Source organism: Lasioglossum baleicum, chromosome 3, assembly GCF_051020765.1.
Source record: "Lasioglossum baleicum chromosome 3, iyLasBale1, whole genome shotgun sequence".
Taxonomy (NCBI): Eukaryota; Metazoa; Arthropoda; class Insecta; order Hymenoptera; family Halictidae; genus Lasioglossum; species Lasioglossum baleicum.
This window is the reverse complement of record NC_134931.1, coordinates 3,605,154-3,627,947: the sequence shown is the minus strand read 5'-3', so window position 1 is coordinate 3,627,947 and position 22,794 is coordinate 3,605,154. Positions and strand designations below refer to the sequence as shown.

Below are 22,794 nucleotides of genomic sequence, written 5' to 3'. Positions count from 1 at the left end.
GACATATTAGTGAATGTATCTCAAATCGTACAAATATTAGTAAATGCGAGATACAACGGATAAAAATTAATTAACACGACAAATTAGTAAATATAAAGTTAAATATAGATACCGTATACTTAAACGATCAATTTCGATCATGTAACTCTCCAACCCTCTGTTTTTGCACACTTGAGAAATGAATTTCTTAAAACCTCTACGTCCCACGTACTCCACGACACCACAAAAAATTTCTGTACTATTATTACCAATATTGTTTACGTGATTAAATATGCTGGTAGTGTTGGACAATAAATAATTATTTAAATAAAAATTTAAATAAGTTATTTGTTATTTGGATATTCAAATAAAAAGCAAAAATAATTATTTATTATTTCAGCAAGTCTCTAAATGAAATATTTAAAATAATTAAGTTAATTGTTATTTACAAATAAAATTTCAATTATTATTTGTGTTGACAATTAAGAAACGCGCACGTGTACATTAATACACAAGATACAAGAAATAAGAGAAGACCAAAAATTATTTATTTGATTTCCACCTCAATCCAAATAATAAATAATCTTTTATTTGCAAATAAGGTATAATAAATAGATCACTTTTGGAATTATTTAAATTACTTCTATTTAAATAAAAAGTTTAGTTGTTATTTGTAATTAAAACCACAAGTTTAGTTATTATTTAATTATTTATTATTGAAAGTCAAATTTGCCCAACACTGTATATGTTACTATCAATTACTACATTCAAGTATCAAATTATTAAAAATGGAATTATTGTAGATCGGAAGAAACGTTTAATTTTTGATTTAAAATATAGCTCCGAGTGCAAAGGGTTAAATGCCTACTCCACCTTTGGTTTTTTGAATTGTACCCTCCTAAATCGGCCGTTTCCCCACTGTGCGTCCTCAAAAAATCATTTTCATTTACACATTTTCATTTGTCAGTCCCTCGCCCACGTCTTCCCCGGAATAAATAATTCACGAGCGAAAGACAACCCGGGGAAAGATGAAGGGAAATTTCTGAGAACGAATTCCGAGAAACGCGCGACGACTTTCAATAAATCATGGTTCGGGGTTGCGACGATCGTTCCTCTGACACCACGTAGACCTTGGGAAATTGCTACATAAAGCGAGTCCCGTAGGAATGGCGAAGTCCCGAGCGGAGCAGCAACAGGCTGGAGGAAAACATTGACGGCGGCGCAACGAGAGGAGTTCCTCGTTCTTGAAACGGAGCAGCGGCCTCTGGCCTGTAATAATCTCCCGATTCATGATTTATTTATGAGCGTGTACTCGTATAGTTTTCACGGGTCCGGGGAGATCGGGTTGGGATCCGCGGGAAAATCCCGTGCGTCGGGAAATTTCGAGAGCTCGGTGACCCGCAACATTACCGAGCCGAAGTTAATCCTCGTTCACGACTAGGCGGGATCGCGATAATTTTGTTAAAGCGAGCCGTCAACGGCACCATTGTCGACGCGCGGAACAATCGCCGATACTTCTGCACAAGGGCGAGAGATCTCGAGAACCGTTCTCCACCGATGGAAAATCGATCGGCAGGCGTGTAACGCTCACTAAAGTTTCGACGGGTTCCCGATTCGGATCCGAAAGAAATTGGATTAACGCTGGGCTCTTCCAACTTTCGCCCACTTTCCCCGACAACCGTCTCATTAAATCCTTGCGAGCCATCCAATGGACTCTCTCTAATCCCCTCGTCCTACGCTTCCTCCTTCGTCTAACGATCAGGATTTTTTGCAAATTCGTTGGTCGGTTTCGGGCAAACGCGGGAATTAGAAAGGCCTAGTGTGCAGAGAGAGAGAGAGAGAGAGAGAGAGAGAGAGAGAGAGAGAGAGAGAGAGAGAGAGAGAGAGAGAGAGAGAGAGAGAGGTGGACATTTTTCTTCATTTAAGTCTTTCGGAATCCATCGTGATTTCCATTTTGGATGGCTAACAGTAGCAATTATAATAGTCGCTTGCGTGTTCAGAAAAATCGAATAAATCACGAAATCGAGATTTTAAACTCGATAGTAAATGAAGTTTCAAAGGTTCGCAATATCTATTGAATGCGAACCATTATTTTGAGCAATAATATTTAAAATTGAAATTGAAAATAAAGACAAAGTCCAAATATTTTCAATATTCTTAAAATAAAATACTATTTACAAATACTATTTTCAAAAATTACTGCATCAAATAAAATATTTTATTTTCAAAAATTACTGCATCAAACAAAATATTTTATTTTCAAAAATTACTGCATCAAACAAAATATTTCATTTCCAAAAATGACTGCATCAAATAAAATATTTTATTTTCAAAGTTGTACAGATACTGTAAAAAAAATGTCTGTTCAGCTAAATATCAGATGATTGCGTAAGTTCGTGCCGGATTTTCATGGATGTCGCGAACTGTACTGCACGGCGGAGCGTAGAAAAGATGAAAAAAGCTGTCTTCTATAATATTCAATTGAATTTGATTTTTCAATTTTCGCTTAGACCACTTTCATAATTATGGTCACAAGCGAAGTCCTGGGCCAGGACTCCTGTGCTCTGTATAACGAGTTTACACGAGGAAAACTTCGAGTCAGATTCGCTGAAAAGAGGATACCGATTCGTACGAAACGGAGAATTGTTTGGTAACCTGTTTCAAGAGATATATCGTCTTCAGCGGGCATTCTGTTCAAGGAAAAGCCGAGTTTCCCGAGGTCTTTATCACAGAGAGCTTGAAGAATCCTCCAGTTACAGACAGACGCGAAGCAAACTTGACGGGAAATAAGAATCAAGCCTCCGATTACATTTCGACTTACAGCAGTTGTTGGCTACTTGCCGGGGGGCTCTTGGAATTCGGTGTCGTATTTGAATTACCCGCCGCCGCTGTCGACCAGTCGTTTTTTCTTATCCGGTTAAGTCGGAAATAACTAGTCCCGCCGCGGATCGTATTAATTAAACGGCCAGTTTCATTTGCTTCTAATTACAAACAAAAAAGTGACATTTTTTCGATTCGAAATACACAGAAACATTGTCCGTCTAAAATAATGATTTCAATCATTTTCATTGAACAAGTAAAAGAACTTGTCCTTAATTAACATTTCAATGGTTCGTTTCTTACAAAACTTGTCCGGTGCCCTTTGTGGACCTCAACGAGGTACTAGTTACGTTTGAAGCAGTAGACCGTTAATCATATTTCATATTGGCCGAGTGAATAACTTTGATGGGCCGCTAACAGAGTTAACTTCTACACTATCGTTTTACATTAATGAATTTACCGAGGACAGGAAGGAATTCGTTTAATCACTGACAAGCTTGTTTATGTTTCTACGTCGAAATCGTGCGACTTATATTCTCAGCGTAGCTATCTTTATACGAATTTTTACGAGTAAAAGTTCCCGTGAAAATAATTTGTTACATAGGAGCTTCTAATTCCTTTATTTCATTCAGCATGGATACAGATTTTTAAAAGCGAACTACAGCAAGATGTAGATTTTTACGAATAACAAAAAAATACATAACTTTTTAACTCCACGAAAGAGGATAAGAGATTCGATCATTCTTCCATTGCAAGTTTCGAAAGATCAAAAATTCTATAAATGTAAGTACAAAGTCCTCGAGTGTAATAAGGCCATTAGATAACTAATTATAACGGTTCAGAAACTACATAAAAGATAATTGCGATTGCACGCAATTAGAAGTCCAAGAAATACAAAGCAATCTAACTGATCGGAGAAATACATAAATAAACGTTAAAGGAAGATCGCGTGTACGTGACAGCGATCAATACGGTATTAAGAGAAACAAACCAGATGTGTCGTTCGGGAGGGTCCGATCAAACAATATTCGATTTATATGCCCGAAGATACGGGGGATTTAGCCAACTTTTCAAACAGCAGCGAATAACTTCTTCCTCATGACGTATTAAGATCCTCATAAGTCCCGTGTACCCTACGAGGAATCGTAAGCTCTAGTGACAAGCAACAAAGAAATCCTTTAACGCGTTTCCTTCAACTTTTTCCGTCTAGGGCGGACACAGAGCGCATAATGAAACATCGAAATCTGCTCCGTATCCGCACAAAACGTTTCCATTGTTATTGTCATTGTCCATTGTGGGCAGTGTTGGGCAATAAATAAATTTATTTAAATAAAAATTTAAATAACAAGGTATTTGTTACTTGGATATTCAAATAAAAAGCAAAAATAATTATTTATTATTTGAGCAAGTCTAAATGAATTATTTAAAATAATTAAGTTAATTGTTATTTACAAATACAATTTCAATTATTACTTGTATTGACAAATAATAAATTAAATTGTATTTTTTTATAGGCAGCTATGCCCTCGACCAGTGGCGGTATACCTGAAAAGGTTACTATAGCAGACAAAAAACGCGCACGTGTTCATTGTATATACAAAATACAAGAAACAAGAGAAGACCAAAAACTATTTGTTTGATTTCCACCTCAATTCAAATAATAAATAATAAATAGATCACATTTGGAATTATTTAAGTTATTTTTATTTAAATAAAAAGTTCAGTTATTATTTGCAATTAAAACCACACGGTTAGTTATTATTTAATTATTTATTATTTAATTAAAATTTGCCCAACGCTGATTGTAGGACAGAGTTGTGTTGAATTACAATTGAATTACTTCATGAATTATAATATTACAGAGTAATTCAATTACATTGTATTGAATTATTTCGTGATTCAAAATTCATTCGCTTCATTCAATTAAATTAAAATGTAATTTGTAATTCCGGTCTCTTATTCAATTAAATTACAATGCAATTCGATTTTACAATTGAAACTTGAAACACAATTACAATGTACCGTGTAATTATGAACTATTTTCTATAGTTCTGCATTTATTTATTTATTATTTTCTATATTCTACTTCAATTATACAAAATATATTCTAACTACAGTTTTTCAATTACATCGTAATTGTAGTACATAATTCGAACCTCTCACTGAATTTATTTGCTAATTACGCGAATATTACTCAACGCGTACATTACTCGCTTAATGCGAAAAACATCTTTCATTTTTATCTTATTTTATTAATTAATTTTATATTATATATTATTAATGTTTACGAGGATGTTTTCTTATGTGACGATGATCAACCTTCGAAAATGCAGCAATCTTAGTGACAAGATGTTTGAACAAAGAGTGTTCACTGAAATTCATTTAAAACTTGCTGACAATTGCCATCGGCGAATATGACCGCATAAGTGATTAGTAGATAGCGGATTTTTTATCTATTTATAACAAAAATGCGTAGGTGTAATTTGAAACAGTAAAAACATTCGAAGCATTTAAAAACTCTGTTCTTTATTTTCAACCGATTAACCATATTAACCAAAGAAATTTTCTGTTTCACTCCAGTTTGTTATAATTTAGGTAGAACGTTTTTATTTAGCATAAAGATCCGCTGTCTAGTGATTAGTGCCACATGAAGATGTTTTTTTTTAGGTCTTCTCTATTAAAATAGTGTTACTTTCTTTTCTGTAGTAATTTTGTCCTATGCCTTTTTACAATTTATATTTCATTTCTGAAACTAACGTAACAGACAAGTTTATTTTTGGCCGTACAATATGAATTTATGAATTACTGTATAATTCATAATTACACTGTACTTTGTAATTGTATTTCAATTGTAAAATCGAATTACATTGTTATTTAACTGAACGAAGCGACTGAATTTCGAATTACCAAATAATCGAATACAATATAATTGAATCGCTTTGTACTTATCATTCGTGAAGTGAATCAATTGTAATTCCGCGCAACTCTGGACACTTCCGTGTAAAATAAAAAGGACACCAACCGTGGAGAAGTTACTCGAGCGTAAGTCAGTCAAAGTGAAAATAAATCGTGGTGTTATTTCGACGAACAACAAGACCGAAACTCCAAAAGAGTAGAACAAAATGTTGAAGTGCACCGTTCAGGAATAACAAGCAGTTCGGCGTCGTTTTATCACGTTTCCAGAGAGACGACCACTTTTGTCGGTCAGTTCTGTTCTATCGATGTTTCAAATGACATTTGAATGCGACGGGAAATAATCAAAATCGCCCACATAAAAAAAAGGATATCGACGATAGAAGCCGCCGACTTCAAATCGGAACGTACGGCCGCGGTACAGATTTTCCAGCGTAGTCGAGAACGATCCAATATTCTTCGGCGTATGGTATATGGGAAGCCATAAGGGTTACATGGGCTGTGGTCCACGGGTCCCATTGGGCCTCGATCCAATCGCCGAGAGGAGAAGGAAAGATCTATTTACGATAAACGTGACTCGCGTGATCGGTGCTGTTTGTTTTACTGAATCATCGTTGTGTTCGATTGCACGCTATCACCCCGGTGTCACATCTTCATGCAATACCGCGAGCAACCACGATAACTCGGAATGTAATGATCTTGTTTGAATCCGTCGGCAAACAGTGCTCTAAACTTGATTTAAAGCCCGTGGATTATATCACTCCATTATTATTAGATCGCGGATCTTTTAATAGCGTCGCTTTTTCGGAGAAACTTCGCCGAAGCAGATGCCGCATAACATTTTAACTTGTCTCCAACAACGTTGAAGAATTCTTTCAAATGGAATTATATTTTAGATCTGGCTGTACTGGCCACGTTAGTTTTTATTCAGATTTAACACCGTGCCATCCACAAGACGAGCCTTCTTTCAAAGAATTACGTTTTATATTAAGAATAAAATTCTAAAAGTGCTGTCGATGTTTGTTGACAGCTAACAAGCACGCTCAACACTTTGCCCGACGTTCCAGCTCGCATAAAACATTCATACGGTTAGAACCCTCGCGCGAATAAAACGGGGATAGTTTAAGCCAACATTTTACACGGACCTTTCTTTTATAGCCCGATTCTCCCGTGTGTCTTATACGAATTCATTTTATTTAACATTTTATTATATTTCATTTCAGCTTCAGGTCGGAGGATTGTGTTGAATTACAATTGAATCACTTCACGAATTCCAATTACAGTGTAATTCAATTATATTACATTCAATTATTTCGTAATTCGAAACTCCGTCGCTTCGTTCAATTCAATTACAATGTAACTTGTTATTTTGGTCCAGAGTTTTGCAGAATTACAATTGTGAATTACTCCAGGAATTATAATTACGCAGTAATTGAATTACATTGTAATTTATAGTTCAGATCTTTATTCAATTAAATTACAATATAATTCGTAATTGCAATTGGAGTACAATTGTAAAATACTTTGCAATTAGATTACAATGTAATTCGTAATTGCAATTGGAGTACAATTGTAATATACTTTGTAATTAAATTACAAGGGAGGGATAGAAATTACGCCGCATAGACAGCAAATAAGTACATGAGAGAAAAACATAAAAATATATCGCACTTCTTCAAAGTTCTGGGTCATAATTTGGAGAGCTGTATTTTAATTATATTATATTTTAATTATATTGTATTCCCTTTACACATGTGATTAAAACACTTAGTAATTGAATTAATTGAAAGGTTTAAGTTACGTAATTCAGTTACGACGTAGTTGAGTTACTATATAATTGAAATACAATGTAATTCAATTGCAATGCAATTGAAGTAGCACAACTTTGAACTCGGCGTAACTCCGCGGAAGATGAGTCTCGTTTGTTGCTAATGCGACGTCGGACAAACAAAGATCTTTCGTGGTAAATTAGACTGCCGATTTTTATGGAAAATATAAACGTTCCGTCTAAATTTCATCGTTTCATATTTCGTCTGCTCGGGTTTCTAACAAATTGCTATAAATTTTTAAATAATCGGGACACTCTTGTGAAGTTCGTGGCATGGAATGAACTCGAAGCATCGTGGGAGCTTGTTAAAAGGTTGTCTAATATTTACGAACGGAGTTGTACCTGTGAACTTTTGGTAAAATCGTATATCTCCAGAGGGTAGGTAGGTATACAGCAGAGTTGAGAAAAAATTTAATCAACGATTGACGACTAAATGTCTACTTCAATCGTTAATCGCAATTGACAATTAATCTCCTAGTTTAGTCGTTAAAATTGCGGTTAACGATTAAATATTTATTAATCGTTAATTGCGGTTAACGATTACATTTCTTTCAATTGTAATGGCAGATTTTACTTTGTTGAACATTGAAAGGTCGAGCGTGTTTATCTTTTTATTTTGTTTTTTCATTTTTTTTCTTTTTTTCTCAAAAAAAAAAAATCGATGTCAAGCTTGTATTTGCGCCCAAGGACGACATTTTGAAATAATCCGATAAACACGTTCGACCTTTCAATGTTCAGTAAAGTAAAATCCACACCGTGTGATCAATTCTAACTTTATTTGTTTATAGCTTTGTAATAAAGCGTTTATGAGCAAATTTCAAATACATAACATTTGTTTCTTATTTCCACTTGTAGGATATGCTCCCCAAGTTTGTCCATTAAAACCCGGTACACCCTGTATATGAATACTGACAAAAATGTAAACCGAGTTTAGGTGTATTGTTGTTTGGTCTATAATATAAACTCTGTTTACGTGGTTTTATGTTTTTTTTCGATGATCTCTTTTTTTAATCAACGATTGACGATTAACTTCATCAATCGATTGATCCAATCGTTCATTTTCCGATGATTTCTTCTTTTAATCAACGATTGACGATTAACTTCATCAATCGATTGAATCAATCGTCGATTTTTCGACGATTTCTTTTTTTAATCGTACCCATTAATTAATCAATCATGATTAAAATGTTAATATCGATTAATGCCCAACTCTGGTATACAGAACACCGTGTGACATCGATTATTTATTTGAAAGAGAAGAAAAAAGGTAATCGACGTGCATCGCGAGCGGAGAGTCCAATCTTATAATTGGCAATCTGGGAAATCGTCGCCGCCTTTCCCGAAATTAGAATCCGTTGTAAAAGCGAGCGAGTTCGTACGACGAGCCTAAGTCGGCTGAATTTATTATTCACGGTGCAGCAAGATTTCTTTCTTTCGAGCACGCAACGCGATATCACGCGAAGAGACCCGACTCAGTGCGACGCCGCTGATCGTTAACCTCTCGCGTTAATTAGCAGGTATAAGACTGCTGAAGTAAGATACTAAAACGGGAAAATCAAATAATCCGGGGGACACGCGTGTGACGCGTGTAACGTAGCTTCCTCCGACGAAACGTAAAATTGTAGGAATGAGTCACTGTTGAATGGGGACCGGAAATAACGGTGAATTACCGAAAGTGATTAGCGATCCTCCGAGAAAACGTTTTCCACTGTGTCACGTTCCCTCGCTATTTATTTAACGGAAACCCTCGATAGAAGTGATGAATGAAGCTCACTGGCTTTACGTATCGTATAAATACCTCGATCTTTTTTTCTACAGTCGTAAAGTATCGCAAACGTCTACGGCCCCAATGGCCGAATCAATTATACCTTCCACTTTTTTCGCACATTTCGCGTGAATTATTGTTGGCTGCTCAAAGGGCAAAGTTTACCAGAGCCGCGAACGAACGTACAAATTTGCATCTCTATACTATTAGACTGAGGATCTTTTATGCATTTATGGTTTCTAAAAATGCGAGAATATAGAAAATTCCGCAGAAATTAATAATAAGATTTTATTTGCTCCCACTTTCTCTTGGTTTGCCTGCAAAAATTAAAAATTGCATGAACATTCGCAATCCAACTGTTAGTATCAGTCGCTGTATTGCAAATAAATCTTATTTTTGCGCTAAATGGAACGTCAAATTATTATAAAACTATTATATAATAATAATTAGACTGCGGATCTTTATGCAAAATAAAAAATTTTCGTGTCGATTCCAAGACACAGAAGCAAAACAATATCTTTCTTGTTTTAATTATTTTATTAAGCTGAAACTAATACGATGATGTTTTCAAAAATTCTTTCTTTTTTTGTTATAAGTGCATAAAATCCGCAGTCTAATAATAATAAATAAATTTCCAAATCATTTCATTCGTAAAAGTAGAAACGAAATAGAAACTGCTCGCTTTCAAATCAAACAAATGAATTCGTGAAAGTAACCAAATAAATTCGTCAAAGCAAAACGGAAGTAGCAGTATCTCGCGCGTTTTCCACGAATAAATAAATTCGTAAAAGTAAAAACGAGATAGCACGATTTCTTACTTTCGTGAAATAAATAAACCTCTTAAAGTGAAAATTGAGATGGAAACATCTTAGTCGTGCAGAATAAATTTTTCAAAAAAGTAAAACTGAAATGGAAGCTACTTAATTTAGCAGAAGTCTGTACGGCAGATTAAAACTTGCTATGTATCGTTACATTCTAATGTATACTTTTGCGTCTACTTCAGCGGCATTCGAAGTCGCTCGAAGATGAACGGTTTTATTAGATTAGATAAGTTTAAACATCCCGTGCTCTTGCGAACGAAACGTGACAACGTTGACGCAATTAATATTATATGTACGAAACGGCAACGGGAAGCGATCATTTCGTAAGATTCAATTCGCGTGTTCGAAGACGTCTTTTATTACCGTTCCTCTGCGGAATAAGAGAGCTTGAGAAGTTCGTTTGCAAGATTAATTTCACAATTCGACACAGAAATACAGATCAACGTGAAATTTCAAGGTTCCGAATCCTTTGGGCGAATTGTCTCTAGTTGATTCGCGTGAACTATCGATCGTGGCTTTGCGTATTCGGGAAAACGTTATTACAATCATCGTTAATCCTATTCGGACTAAAATTGTTTTGTATACGTCACAGTGATGTACATTTCACTCGATAATGTTCAACAATCGTTCCAAGTCAACCAGAAAATAAATAGTTTCGGAATATTTCAATATTTTTCTAACAGTTTCGGTTTTCATTGCTTTTCAAACACTGCCAATAATTTTCTTAGCTAATTCTAAGAAGTCTACACAACCTTCTGTAGAATCTTTTGTTATCTTTATCTTTATGAATTAGATTTATATTGTATGGATGATTAATTAACACAAATAAAATATTCGTTCATTTACTTTCGATAAATACACCTGGATTATTAATCATTTTTATAATTTCAATTGAATCTATTAGAAACTTTATTCGCCCATGAACTCTTGCTATTCGATTGTCAGCAAATATATTAGCAGGACATTTACTCCTTTCATTATTAGGTTCAACTTTAGAATCAACACTTCATATAATTCTATTATTTTGAATTCATAGCATTATTCAAGCTTATGTATTTGCAATTTTAATGTACTAATTAATGAAAATTTCACAAAATCATCCTTTTCATATAGTTAAAGTTAGCCCCTGACCTTTAATATCTTCCTGAAGAATCTTAAATCTTTTATTAAGAGTTTGCTAGCGATTCTACAACCGTCTTCAGCGATGATCTCGAGTTAGACACGGAGTTAGGGGGTCGTAAAATCAGGCTTTCGTGAGTAGCGTCCTAACATCGTAAACGCACGAAGTTCACAGTATACACTAATTACATGCACTCAAATGCCACATGATTCTCGCGCCACTCCACTCGTAAACGACAAACCCGCGGGCGGCAGGAATCATTCGTAAATTCGTAATCATTTGTACATCTCGTCGACTTGAACCACCTTGACCGGCCAAGGAAACCTAGAGGTAAATCATACGGGTGGCCCGATCGCCTAATCTCGTCGCTGCTATCCGCAACAGATGGTGAAATGTCTGCTCTCCCTCCCGTTATTCCAAAAACTGTAGAACTACAGAAATATCTTCTAATCAAATCTTCTAAACACTTCGTTTAATTAACGCTGTCGCCATTTGTTCCGACAAGTATCGCGACAGTGTTGATTCATACCGTGTTTTATAGTTTACAGCATCAAGATGAAATTAAAAGTGTATGTTCAACAATTTTGTTATAGTTTTTAATGCACTTTTGTATGTCTCAAATGTAATTCAATTTACAACTATCCAAGAAACGGAAGTTTCTAGCAGTTTTGCTATTGCCGACAAGAGTATGACGCCGTTTAGCAAACATGGAGAATAAGGATCGAACAAAATGGACAGTTGAAAAATTAAAAAATCCCGTAAGGTTAACGACACCCATTCGCCGATTATATAAAACTGTGCTCTATGTAAACCTTCTGGTTCACCGAAACACACGAATATTGCTGTCCAGTATTCATTTATGTTTATTGTTCTTCCGTTTTTCCGGTTTTGTCGAACCTCAAACATAAAGCGTATCTGTGCAACGAGCTGAAAATACTGAAAATACTCAACAAAAAGAATTCATTGTCTCTACGATTGACCCACTTATTCCTGTTGCGATTGTGTTTCAGTTAGACGAACGAAAAACATTGCTCACGATCCTGTTTAATTAGTAAACCGAACCTTCTACTTTGACCGTACTTCCCGAGGTACGAAAAATATTGTCGCGAAATCAAGAATTTCGGAAATGTTTACTCTAAACGATCAGCGTCTTTCTAATATTTGAAGAACGAATATACTATTATGATAACTAAGCGTGTTACTGAATATAACGATTGATCAGTGGTAAGTAGACAGCGGATTTTATGCATTTATAGGAAAAATGGATAGATGAAATTTAAAACAGTAAAACCATTCGAAGAATTTAAAAACACCGTTATTCTATTTTCAACCAGTTAAACATGCTAAGAAAGAAAAGAAATTTCTATTTCACTCCAGTTCGTTGTAATTCACGTAGAACATTTTTATTTTGCATAAAGATCCGCTGTCTAGTAATAAGTGAATCAAGAACTGAAGCACTTCATTCATCATTTTTCTTTGTACTTTTGACTTTCCGAGTTGGGCATAGTATCAACATTAGATATTGGATACTGGATAAAAAAACGTTCGTTATCGAGGGACACAGCGGCCGACCGAAAGAATGCTCGGCCACGAAATCACTGTTACACAGAGCGAATGAAACAACCGAACTTCGCTGTACAAAGTTTAACAACATTAACACGCTTCAATAGATCAAACCGCTGCGCTGCCAGCGAGCATAAATTTGCTCACACGTGCGGAATCATCGAAAACGCGAGAAAATCCGTAATCCAGTGGATGCTTGACAGTCGTTGAACAATGTAAAATCAGCTATAAACCAAAAAAAAAAAGAAATTTGTGCCTGTCAAGAATGACGGAATCCGAAAGCCTAACACCATTTATTACTCGGTCTCCCCTGCGAGCCACGGGGACGTAGAAAAACGACAATAAACGTCGGCGGATCACCTACCTTTTGAGTAGGCAAGTTGTCGAGGTTGATAGCGTAGACGTCGAACAGTCTTCGTCACAGAAAAAATTCTTGAATCGGCGGGATAAGTAAAATAAGGTGCGGGGAACCCGCAGCGGTCCTGGTGAATCGGAGACGAACTTCCCCTTGTCGAGTCTCGGACGTAACAATGCAACTTCCGGTTCGTTCGTAGATGCGGATGGCTCGCGGTGTTGGATTAAAGAATTCGTCGATCACGATATCGTGTTTGCGGATGATAACCGAGCAGTATCGTCCTGGGATAACAGGTGGTACGCCGGGAGTTCCTCACCGTGCAGAGTACTAACGACGTGTGACGTCGACGGCTCGGTGCAAGAGGGCTTTTATAGCCGGCCGTGCCGACTCGCCTCGACGCCGCTCGACGCGGCTTACCGCCGAGGAGCTCGCAGAGCTCCACCAGCCGATTTCCCTCTTTAACCCTCGGCTACTGAGCTCCCGTATCTTCCAGCTTCTCAACAAAATGCCAATTTAGCCTATCGATAGGGTAACTGTACCGATTACTTCGATCGCACTTTATTTTACTATTACACTCCGGGACGAACAGATAGCACACTTCGAAATTAATGTAATTTCTGTTTATTAAACATTAGAAATTCCAGTTTTTTTTATACGCATATTTTTAGCGTGTCTTTCTTGACATATTATATATGAATGAAATGAAACGAAGCTTCATTAAACGAAATACAGAGGTACAAAATGATAGCACACTTAACGAGAAACTTGAAATATAACGGAATTAATCGATAAAAATCAATGCTCAATATTTCGTAGGACCTCCTTTACAGCCAACGACTTTAATCATTCGGTTTGGTAAATATTTATACAATTTTTTAATGCTGTTTTGGTTAATATTCTCCCATTCGTCCAAAATGCACTATTTTCAATCGTTAATATTTTGCAATTGTCTGCCATTTTGGTACACAGCTCTGGCAAGATGTCCCCGACAATTTTCAATAATGTTGAGGTTGGAGATCTTGCTCGCTACTCCAAAACACGAATCATTTTTGAAGAAAAGTATTTCTTGACCGCTTTCGCCGCGTGGACTGCGACATTATCTTGTTGTAAAATGTGTTTATTTGCAGCAATTCTTACAGCACAAGTGTTTAGTTGTCCATTTATCATTTCAATATACCGATCAATATTCATTCGTCCTTTTATAAATTTTTTGATTTCTGTTTTACCCCAATATCCAATATCGGCCCAAACTATCACACAGCCGCCTCCCATTTGGCGACGCGACGGCTTAAAAATTGCTGTTCTCCATTCAAATTACGATAGTAATAGCCTACGTCGTCTGGACCATCCAAATTAAATCTTTTTTCGTCAGTAAATATTACTCTTCGCCGCTGTGTCCTCATATTTATATGCTTTTCGGCAAATTGTAAGCTTTATGCTCCTTTAATCAAGGTTTTGTCTGCAATTCGCTTCGCGCTAAGTGCTTGCGTTTTTGTAAAACACAACGTACATTCTTTTCGTTAGTGTTTACGCCAATACTTTCGGCGATTTGTCTCGCAGTCATCCTCGAATTTGATGCTGTTCTCAATGTTGCATATTTTTCACGGGCAGTCAAACTTTGTGGGCGCCCAGAACTCTTCTTTTTCCCGTAATTTTCAGGATTTTTTAACAAGCTCATAATAACTTTCCGGCATCTATTTACAATTTTTTATATTTGTGTAATTCAATCTTGTTCTTCCTTTAACTTCAATATCATATGTAGTTCACATACACTTAGTTGTTTTATTAAATAAGCACGAAAGAAGCTAGTACCCACATTATCAATTACGTTTTGCAATGAATGTTTGCTCTCTTCAGTAACTTCTGCACAACTGACAAACGTAAAACTGCTATTTGTGCTATCATTTTATCCCGCTTGTGGGCCCCAATATTTACGTTTTCATTTCGAATATCATTGAAGTAAATATCGTGAATGATATTCAGTACATTGTACGTACAGCCGTGTCAGAATATGTTGACATATTAAAATATTCATTTTCTTCAGTTTAATGCACCAAATGAAGAAAAATATTGATGTGCTATCTTTTTGTCGCGGAGTGTATTTCTAATTTCTCATGAAATAGTAAAATGTGTAAGCATTAATTAGCTCCCTGCCGTATTTTTACGAGTCACACTCGTGATGAAGATTTTAAATAAAGTAGAACAAATATGAATGTTACGCGTTTCTTTTTTAATGAAATAAAATTTGATTCGCTTGTGATCAATATTTAAACATTAAAATAAAGGTAGCCACACAAAATATATAAATTTTGTTTTCTCTTCTACGACATTTTTGGGGATAAACACTAAAGTTGTAGTCACTGTAACTGCAAGGGGTTAATCCATTATCAAGCTAATTACACTTTACAATTATGTATACGAAATCGTTTTCTTTTTATCGATCTCGTGAAGTATCAAATTTCTTTGAAAAAATTACAGAATAGTGCCTTTTTAATAGCAATTTCTTAGTTACGGTCAATTCAAGAAGGTTATAGTATTTGATAACAGTTCATTTTGAATTCGTCTTGAAATCGCCTACGCACTCAGATATACGTAACAGGTTAAAATGTTTAAAAGGAGAAATACATTTTCATTTATTTCTCCTGTTTCCTACAATTCACTTGGAAACTTTTTATATCCCATAAAGATTTACCTCGATCTCTCGAAAATAACCACGAAAAATATGTCGTACTGCCTCGTAAACGAATATTATTTTCAGGATTTTTTAAGATAAAACTGGCGAGGCGTTATAACATTCCCTTCTTTGACACACTGACGTCAAATCAGCTTAGCTTATTATTCTTTTACATAAATAAATGAAATTTATTTCGTTCTAGCTTTGCCAGAAAGTGATTAATAGTATCAAATTTCTTTACCATTTTTGAACCCACAGTAAAATGTCTGCGAAGTTAGCCAAACAAATGAAAATGTAGTGAATTCCATCTTTTTAATCCTCCTTGAATTCTAAAGAATTCTCGAAAATTCTAAAGATCCTTCTGGGAAGGATAACAGAATATTCCTCGACTTCTGAATTGGACTATCTTCGAACATGTTCAACGAATAATAATTTCACTGTATTGATTGCAAACAACATTGATTTCAGTGCTTCTTTACAAGAAGGGTTGCTAACTCGTGCAGAAAGACTTGCAGGACCTCCTGAGATTTGTTGAACAAATGATAATGCAGTGTCCCTTCAATCCTTGATTTGTCAGCAAGAGTATCTTTAAACTTGTAAAAATAATCGATTTGACTGTTCCTTTACGTGCAAGGAAGTTCTCGGCTTATAGCGACTTGGATCCTCTGACACTTGTTAACCCCTTGCCGTATTTTAGCGAGTCAGACTCCTGATGAAGATTTAAACAAAGTCTAGCAAATATGAATGTTACGCGATTCTATTTAGATGAAATCAAATTTCATTCGTTTGCAATCAATATTGAAGCATTGAAATAAAAGTAGCCATACAAGAAATACAAATTTTCTTTTCCCTTACACGACTCTTTTCGGGATTGAGACGGTTTAATCACTGCAACTGTAAAGAAAATGTTACGGCTAGGGATCGAGCAGATTCAACTGTTTGCAAATTAGGATTTCCAAAGTATTAGAAATATTTGCTTATTGATATTTACTTATCGATACTTTCACGTATTACAAACGTAATGATATTGGCGGCACTCGCTCTAATGTAGTAGACAGCGTCGTCGGTCTGTTTGCTGAGAAAACAAGTTTCAATTTGTGAGACATGGTATATCGAGTTAGCTATATTGGTTGTAAACAAAATATTAGAAACCTCACTTTTGTGTTAATGTAGTTGATTGCGGCTGTTTGTTTGCTGAAAAGAAATTCTGAACTCCAGAGGTACCTATAAAACTGGCAAACGAATGAAAATGGCTATTTTGTTACTGGGGTAGTTGATTACCAATCAAAATTCTCCATTAGCGAGTCAGGATGTTTCAGACCCCATAGTACTTTTGAAATGAAAGGAAATTTTGGCTTGCAACTGTTTATGAACAGTCTGCGGATTGTTATGTATTTATGAAGAAATTAATCGGGTAAAATATACAAAATCTAAAAATATTGTCACGTTGTTTCCAATGTGAAAAGACCATTTTTAAGGGGTAAAATGAATTTTTATTCAACTACTGCTTCCCACAATCGATGCAGAATATTTTTATTTTCCATAAAGATCCGCAGCCTACTTATGAAGTACTTTTAGCTACTTATTTATTGATAATAGTATAATACTTTACAATTAATAATGAAGTATATATGATTATATCAAGTTCAGTTAATATGAACTAAAGTTAATATGAAGTTAAAAATAAATATTAGCGCTGTAATGACTCGCACGCTTAGAAAATAGTTAATAACGTAGGGAGGGTAGTGTGAAGTAATTTTCTTAAATTTTCGCACGCCTTTTAGTGTGACTTATGAGTAAATTAATAATATATTTAACTATTTTCGACGTACCTATTATTTTCTCAGGTTTGAACCATTTTAATTGGCAAAAATTTGAAAACTTACGGATAGATTAACAATAAATTGCGAACCGCAGACATTGTTCGATTATTTATATTTCTCGCAGACTACGATTATATATAATGAACCACAATTGGATCGCCACAAACGGATTTTTTTTATCAATTTCGATTCAGAACCACCACACACTTTGCACAATTAATTTTTCAAAGACTATAAGATAAAGACTAAATAAAGAATGTTCCTCGAGATAAATATGTAAATATAGCACATTACAGATAAAAAAGCAATTGCTCATGAAATACTTTACACGCTTTACTCGTTCGTTTCTATCAATATGGCAAGCAAATCGAAAAATAGACGATCTATGTTTTATGACAGCTATATTTTATAAATTTACTACGGTTTTATGACAGTCTATGCTAATACTGCTGATATTGTTTCCACATAAAAGGAGGATGAGAAAGGTGTGTTTCGATTAGAAATTTCTGAAATTTTGAACGTCAATGTCAAGATAAAAATCGGACCATATTTTAATAAATCAGACCGCTGTGCACGTTTACGTCAAATATTTATACTTTTCATATTGATTGCATTTTGAAATGTACACAGTATCAGTTATCACGACCTACATAGCATTTTTACATCATTTTGAGAAACGAAATCATCAGAAATAAATATATCTATACGAAATAACTGAAATTAAACGATGGACTGCTTTACAATCTTAAACGCATTTCAATATATCAAAGTTCAAACACATTCGAATATATTCAACTCGTACAACTCGTGCGACTCCGACTTTTTCCTTTCAACAAACTCCGTTGTGAAAAGCCCGCTGGGACGTTCAGTAAGTTGCACAAATTTCGATATTCTTCGCGTATCAAATAAAATTTCATTCTCATGATTTGATTCTCGTTCGTCGAACTTCGGCGTTCGTTCCACGAACTTCATTCAATAACCATAACTAATCTCAATGAAATATATTTACTGTTCCACATTTCCATTCGTACCGCTTCTATTTCCAATCACTATGCCATCCGCGCATCGGGCTCATTTTGCCATTATGTTTCTTGGAATAATTCAACCAGGTGTAGCTCTCGATTTAAGAACATCGATTCGTCATCTGTTTTCGACTCTGTCGTTTTCCCGCTTGACTCCCACTATGCAGATATATGGAAACGCGTGTTTGTAATATTGTAATCTTCACAAATACGGCATGACTTTTTCCTAAAACATGACATAATTGCACCGTTTCGTTATAGCTGGGTATTCACGCTGCTTGTTTATGATAATTCGCTCGTGACTACAGATACTAATTTTGCTGACTACTATTTGTGTCTATAAATAGGTAAGATTTGAAAAGGTACACATTCCTGTTATATCATTGCAACAGGCTACGAGTTTTAGTTAATTTCCATGCTGTTCAAATCACGTGACTACAATTTTTTATTCGATTGAATTTAAGAAGATCTTAATGTTGAGAATTGTGGATCGGGATCGCCGAAATAAATGTTCATGATCACTTCCAATCACTCTGACAACAATAATAATATAATATTTATTATATACGCTTCTTGATTAACACAATATATACAGGGTGTCCCAAAATTCGTGAAAATCCCGAAAGGGGGTGGTTCCTGAGACCATTTCAAGCAACATTTTCCTTTGCAAAAATGTTATCCGCGGCTTTGTTTAGGAGTTATTAACGAAAAACACGGACCAATCAGAGCGCGACCTAGACGCGAGTTGGCAAAGTCGGCCCTGCGCGCCAACTGTCTATTGGCCGACTGTGGCAACTCATGTCTAGATCGCGCTCTGATTGGTCCGTGTTTTTCGTTAATAACTCCTAAACAAAGCCGCGGATAACATTTTTGCAAAGGAAAATGTTGCTTGAAATGGTCTAAGGAACCACCCCCTTTCGGGATTTTCACGAATTTTGGGACACCCTGTATATGGATATGCTTTACAACAGCTTTGGACCACGCACAATGCCAACTCATTTCCGACACGCTATATGTATACGCCATATTGTCTTCTTACAATTAGTGCAAGAAGGAATATCTCCTTACTACGCGGAGCTGCGCGCGAATGCGCTTCTTTTAACGTATACACTTGAATATACGTAGCGCACAAAATTACGCATATTTCAACACTTAATACAGTGCTTTATTTCAGAAAATGAAACTGCTGTGGACGGGTCTATTGAAAAATGTTCGATTGAAAGTTTACAATGACGTGTCGATCTTGCAACTGTAGTCAAAGGGTTTATTAAAAGATTTTTGATTGTTGTTTCCAATTAACTAAAAAATCGAGCTTTCAAAGCACAATAACCTGTCACATTGCAGGTAGTTCGATTAGCTGCACAGTTACTGGACACAGTGTTCGCCAATGGAATTTTGTAAACGTTGCACAGTGGGGTATTTGGCCTGAAAAAGTGGAAAAAACTATTTTAGCGTTATTTATAGACTCGAGGTTATAATATTATATACCGTTGGATTCGTTTTAAGATGAACATTACTACAACATTATGAAATCCAAAGTACATTTTAGTATTTAAAAAATCAAATTTACCTCAATTTTTTGAAAAAGAAAATTTTTTTTAACTTTTATATATTGAAATTTGTAGACGACTGAATACTGTTCCTCTTTTGTTCGAAACATTTTTTGCTCAGATTATTGGGAACCCCTGAAAAAGCGAGGCGATAGTGGAATATTTGCACTATTATAACTTGAAAAGTTGAAAAATATTTTATTATAGCTTTTTGGAAAGCTCTGAAAACAAGCTATAAGAATATGCAATAAAAAATAGGGTTTTCTATTTAAGAAATTGAAGATGACCCTCGGGTGATTTTCAAACGATTATCCAAGGTCAAATCAATGACACCATTTTATGGCCCCCTCGAAACCAACTTTTGTCTGAAACATTTTTTAACCAAAATGCTTAATTTCGAAGATATACGTCTGTTTAACTTTGAATGACTCACCCGGTATATATATTATAAGAACATTTTAAAATTATTACCATCAATTTTCATCCGAAAACACATCAGAAATTTCTTCCTCGGATAATATTTCTTCTTCATTTGAGGCCAAGCGTAGCCGAACATGCAGGCGTACGCGAAACGCTGTTAAACGCTTAATACTAAATAGGCTATAAAATTTGAATTCGGACATATTCGGATTTAAACTTTGTTGGCTTATAATCACGAATCTTTACCGAATGTAATGACACCAAAAAGAGCACTGAATTTCGCTATATACTATAACAAAATTGTCAATAAAGTTTTGTAATTTTTAAAAAGCTTACAGAATGATTGGTAATATTCAAATATTAATAACTATACTAATTTAGATGATAACACAAAATAAAATCTATGCGAAAGTGCTCTGTATACCTACCTGAACAACTTATGTAATACAAGAATTAACAGAATTTTCCTTCAAACACTTGAAAATCGCTAATGAACAGACGCTGTCTTAGAGACTGTTTAAGAACGCCAAGCGCGCCTTAAAATCTCTTGACTTTCGATGAAGTTTACTGCTTCACGGGTGTACAAATAGAAAAAATAATATTGCAGCCTTATTCTTCAGACCTTTAACTACAACGAACAACAAAAATTTTATGCCATACGCAAAAATTTAGAAATCGAATTTTTTCCACTTTTTCGGGCCAAATACCCCACTGTGCGTTGCGTCAAGTTCGCCAAGTTAGTATTCTTAAATTATTAGGTCGTTCGGAAAGTAACTTCGTTTCTTGTGTAGCCTGCGGATCTTTATGCAAAATAAAATTGTTCTGCATTTATTGTGGGAAGCGGGAATAAAATAAAAATTGAATTCACCCCTTAACGTCTTCGTTACATTAAAAATACATAACATTACAGTATTCTGAAATTTCTATAACCTTTTACTGTTCTACGTTTCACGCAACCAATTGACTTAGAACAGATCATGGAACAACATGTCATAAAACTTATTGTAGATGGTAAAAAATTGGCCTTCATTTTCCCTTGAGAGAACGAAACGACTTCCCGAACAACCTAGTAGATTGCATACGTTTTCTTTTCCCTCGAATTTCAGTTCGAACTCAGTTCAGACGTCTTCGGAAAATCGTTGTTCCGTATGAATTCTCCTTTACGAATATTTTGCGAATCCGCAAAAAGGTCACGATTTATTCTTTGATTATCGGAACGCTTTCATTGCGACATGTTGTTGGCATTTCGATAATAGTCCTATCTCGAATTTCAGTAGTACGCAGATTCTGGATCACGTTATGCATGATGAATTTGTAATTTAACTATTTGCATTCTGCAGTATGGCACCGGTTCATATGAGAACACAACCATATACGCGGGAATGAATCTTTCGGTAATGAAGTTAATCGCGGTGACACCCAACACCTACTGTGGAACGCTGAAAATGCTGGTGTAATTATTAATTCGATTAAAGTCTAACAGTACTTACTTTACGTCGTATATCAGCATTTTTTTAAATAATTGAATTGATTAAAACATTGAAAATTGATTGAAACATTTTATGAAAATCTATGAATGTAAATACGATTCAATACTTACTTAATGTAGGTACACCAGAATTTTATTAAATAATTGAATTGATTAAAACATTGAAACTTGATTGAAACATTTTATTAAAATCTATGAATGTAAATATGATTCAATACTTACTTAATGTCGTATAGCAGCATTTTATTAAATAATTGAATTGATTAAAACATTGAAAATTCACTGAAACATTTTATGAAAATCTATGAATGTAAATATGATTTAATATTTACTTAATGTCGTACACCAGCATTTTATTAAAAAATTGAATGGATTAAAAAACGAAAATTGATTGAAACATTTTATGAAAATCTATGAATGTAAATATGATTCGATAAAAATGCCTGATAAACGAAAAATTAGCCATTTTCATGTTTGTTGTAGATTGATAAAAAATATCAATTTAGAATGTAGAAGTTACAATTTTGCTAATTCGGATTTAGAAGTACATATTCGGGAAAGTGTAAATTATTATAGTAAAATTGTGACAATATAAAAGGGAGCGAGATGTAATGGAGCGCATAAATAAGATTCGCGACGAATTCCGGACATT

The 22,794-nt window shown here is 35.0% G+C and overlaps 1 protein-coding gene across 1 annotated transcript in view; it reads right to left on the bottom strand.

The window, feature by feature from the left end:
* The window catches only part of Dh44 (corticotropin-releasing diuretic hormone 44), a 53,660-nt gene extending 40,137 nt beyond the window's left edge, over positions 1-13,523 (bottom strand). Inside the window, exon 1 of the mRNA XM_076421074.1 lies at positions 13,174-13,523. The gene's annotated coding sequence lies outside the window, so the exon portion shown is untranslated. The remainder of the gene's footprint in view (positions 1-13,173) is intronic.
* Between the last annotated feature and the right edge of the window lie 9,271 nt (positions 13,524-22,794).